We start from the raw sequence: 4,470 nt of genomic DNA on the forward strand, positions 1-4,470 counted from the left end.
GATTGTTTACCCCTTGTGTTGTTTATATATCCTTGCATATATATATAATTCATCATATAGGATATATCTAATTGTTTACATTGCTTATCCTAGCTCACATATCTTGTGGTATTTTATACTTGCTAGGATAACTTGTTAATTAATTTTAATTGGCATTTAATCGGATTAGATTAGCATAAGACCCTAATCACCCCCCCTCTAGGGTCTAACAATCTTGAGAATAAAGGCGTAGTTGGAGCCATAAAGGATGGCGAAATAAGTCAGAAGGAGTGAAACGCAAATGATCAGGAAAACAGGGTCGGGTTCTGGCCGGTCGACCGCGGCACCCATGCCGGTCGACCGGAGAAACCTGCACAAAGGCAAGGTTTGCAGAAGCGCTCTGGCCGGTCGACCGGACCAGGATTGGCGGTCGACCGGATCGCGATATTTGGCTTTTCCTTGTTCGTTTTGGATTCTGTTTTGACAGGGATTCCTGATCCTTTTGGACTTGTTTATTTACAAGATTACCACCACGTTGTAAACCCTATAAATAGGGATTGTTTAGGGTTCTAAACAAGGAGGTTAGAGGCCAAGATGTAGTCCTAAAGGGTTATAGGTCTAAGTGAAATCTTGATCAAAAGGATTAGGGTTTAGATTGTAATCAGATCTCAGAGAGAAGTGATCAAGAGAAATTCTAATAATTGTATTAGGGTTTAGAGAGAGAGTTGAGAGGTTGTTCTCGATTCTAGTGAGATTGTGAGGGAGAGATTGTAATCTTTTGTTCTTCATAATCTAGAGAATGTATTTTCCTTCGTCTTATACTGAATTGTTTTTATTCTTGTGTTTTGGTCATCCTCTTCTCAACCCATCTTTTGGTAATTCCGCGACCAAAGGGTGCTCGCACGGCGACTCGTATCATAGGCTCTTTAGAAATCTCCTCCTTTTGGATTTGAATCCAAGAGTCTTCTAGCTGAGCTATGACTACTCTGGTACTCCAAGATGGCTGCACTGATACAGCTCCCAAAAATGCACTGGTTCCACCATCCTCAGGTCTAAAATCGAACTGGCTAAGGGTGAGAAGATTTCGATGTAACGAGCACCTCAAAGCTGCAACCTGATGTCGACGCTTCCTACTTAAAGCATCCGCTACGACGTTCGCCTTCCTCGGATGATACTGAATCATAAACTCGTAGTCCTTGATAAACTCAATCCACCTCCGCTGTCTCTGGTTGAGTTCTTTCTGAGAGAAAAGATATTTCAGACTCTGGTGCTCTGTGAACAGCTCAAACTGTACTCCATAAAAGTAGTGCCTCCATGACTTCAGTGCAAATACCACTGCTGCTAACTCAAAATTATGAGTGGGATAGTTCTGCTCATGCACCCTCAACTGTCGTGAGAAATATGCTACTACCCTCTGGGTCTGGCATCAAGACGCCTCCTAATCTTGCCAATGATGCATCTGTGAAGACGACAAATGTCATGTCACTGCTCGGAATAGTCAAAACTAGTGCTGAAGACAACTTAGTCTTCAAGATATCAAAGATCTCCTGGCACTCTGTGCTCCAAACAAACTGTACATCCTTCTTCATAATGTGTGTAAGTGGCGTCAAAATCTTCGAGAAGTCCTGGACGAACTTCCTGTAATAACCTGCTAATCCTAAGAAGCTGCGAATCTCCATCACCGTCTTCAGTGGTTCCTAATCAAGAACAGCTATAACCTTAGCTGGGTCTACTGATATGCCCTCTCTACTGATGACGTGGCTGAGAAATCTGACCTCTGAAAGCCAAAACTCACACTTGCTGAACTTGGCATATAACTGGTGCTCCTGTAGGGTCTGCAAAGCTAATCGAAGATGCTTCTCATGATCTGCCTCCGATCTCGAATAAAAAAGGATGTCGTCGATGAAAACAATCATGAACTGGTCAAAGAAAGGATGAAAAACCCGGTTCATCAAATCCATGAATACCGCGGGTGTATTGGTCAGTCCAAATGGCATGACCATGAACTCAAAAGATCCATATCGAGTAAGAAAAGTGGTCTTGGGGATATTCATCTCCCGAACCCGCAACTGATGATAACCAGAACGAAGATCAATCTTCGAGAAGAACTGCGCTCCCTGCAACTGGTCGAATAAGTTATCAATCCTAGGTAGTGGATACCTATTCCGGATAGTAACCTTGTTCAACTCTCTATAATCTATGCACAATCTCATACTACCGTCCTTCTTCTTCACAAAGAGGACCGGCGCGCCCTACGGAGAATGACTCTGACGAATAAAACCCTGAGCTAATAACTCGTCCAACTGGGTCTGAAGCTCCCTCATCTTAACTGGTGCCTCTTGATAATACGAGACAACTCTAGTTATGGTAGGATTACGTCCCGAAAGACATCTTGATAATCCGAGACAACTCTAGTCTCCAACAAATCAGAACTCTGATCCCATAGCATCACCTCATCGATGAACACCAGAAATGACTCCGCAAAACGGTTGCCCTGAGAAGTGGCCACAATCATCTCGGACCCATCGGACGCTAGCAACTTGACTGTCTTTGCAAAGCAGTCAATACTAATATGGTAGGACGATAACCAATCCATACCAAGGATGACATCAAACTCGGACATATGCAACACTATCAGATCGACTATGAACTCGGACTCGTCTAAACTGATAATACACCTCCTACAAACACTCTCCAAAAGCGATACCTCTCCTAGAGGGGTGTAAACTGATAAATGGGTGTCTAATGGATGAGCTACGAGATGGAGTCTAATCATGAAAGCATACGAAATGAAAGAATGTTAAGCTCCCGAATCGAAAAGAATACGAGCGAGAAAGGAATTCACGAGGAATGTACCCTCCACAACTGCTCCGCTGGCACCATGATCACGGGGAACCACTGCATAAACTCTGCCTGTGGCTGAAGACTACTCTACTACTGGTGCTGGAGAATATGGGACAATATGCCCCTGGGGAGCCTCTAGGACTACTCGAACCTGCCCCTCTATCCTCTGTGCTGCTGGCGGTGCCTCAAGCCAGTTCTGTTGGCCCTGACCTCTGCCCTGCTGTCGCTACTGCTGCTGGTTTGGACCCCTGCCCTGCTGAGCTCCTGCTGGTGCACTACGACACTCTTATGCCTTATGTCCGACCTTGCGATAGTTAAAACACACCCCCTGGAACTTGCGCTGCTGATGCACTCTCTGATCCTGCTGGGGTCCCTTCTTATGAGGACTCTGCTGCTGCTGCTGGGATCCAGAAAAAGGCCTCTTGTTCTTACCCTTATCCCCTATCTGCCCTGCCTTGGTCTTCCCTTCCTTATCCCTCTAAAACATGGTAGTCTCAATCTCCTGTGAGGTGGCGGCTTCTTCTACCTCTCGAACTAAATAGAACTTCCTCGAGACGATGTATCGACGAAGATTAGGGCGAACCCTGCTAGGAACATCTGAGCCTGACGCACTCCTGTCTGCCACATCCCTGTGAAATGTAGTAACTCTATATACTTGCTCTCAAACTCTACAACTGACATGTCCCCTTGAGTCAAACGGGACAACTCAAGTTCCTTCCCTGTCCGTGCTACAGAAGAAACATACTATGCATCAAAGAAGTAAACAAAATCCTCCCAAGCGAGGGTCATCTGGTGCTCTGGAGTGAACTGGAGCCTATACCATCTCCCGGCGTCTCCCTTCAGACTGAAGGACGCCAATCTCTGCTTCTAGACTGAATCCACATTAAGTATATCGAGTATGTAACTCACATCCTCCTTCCACTTATGGGCTGCAAGAGGATCTGCTGACCCCTGGAACTCCGGTGCTCTCATCTTCTGGTACCTCTCTACCAAGCGGAGCCAAGTCTCCTGCTCCGTGGTTCTGTCTGGTACTACTAGTGGAATAGCTGCAGGTGCAAGTGGAAAAACTACGGGTGCTACCTCTGGGTCTCTCTCTGACCAGGACGGCTGGTATTCCCTGTGGTGGAACTACTAGAGGTGGTGGTGGTGGTGTCAGTGGAGCGATATGACTCGCCACAAGCTCCTCAATTGCCGCCATCCTAGCAACGATGGGAGCCATGAGATTAATAAGGTACTGGGGAGCCTGCTGCGGCTCAGGTGGTACCTGCTCCTGCTCAGGTGGAGCCTACTATGGCTCAGGTGGAGCCTGCTGGGGCTCTGCCTGAGCGGCTCTGTGAGTACGGGGTCTGCCACGTCCTGCCATTTCTCTGATCATAAGAAAATAAAAGTTCATGAGTCAAAGTAGACATATATACATACATAATGTATCACAATACGATTTTCACAACATATAGTATTCACGCATATACTTTAAACAAAAATAGTTGTCATAAAAAAATTCTCAAAATTTTGAGATATACGCATATACCGTCCTCACTCATACTAGGAAATCCTTAGCGGACTCTATACATGAATCCTAAGAAACTCTAACCTAGCTCCATGACTCGACACAGGATGATCCTAAGGATACTAGAACTAGAGATCTGA

This window comes from Asparagus officinalis, chromosome 10, assembly GCF_001876935.1.
Source record: "Asparagus officinalis chromosome 10, Aspof.V1, whole genome shotgun sequence".
Classification (NCBI taxonomy): Eukaryota; Viridiplantae; Streptophyta; class Magnoliopsida; order Asparagales; family Asparagaceae; genus Asparagus; species Asparagus officinalis.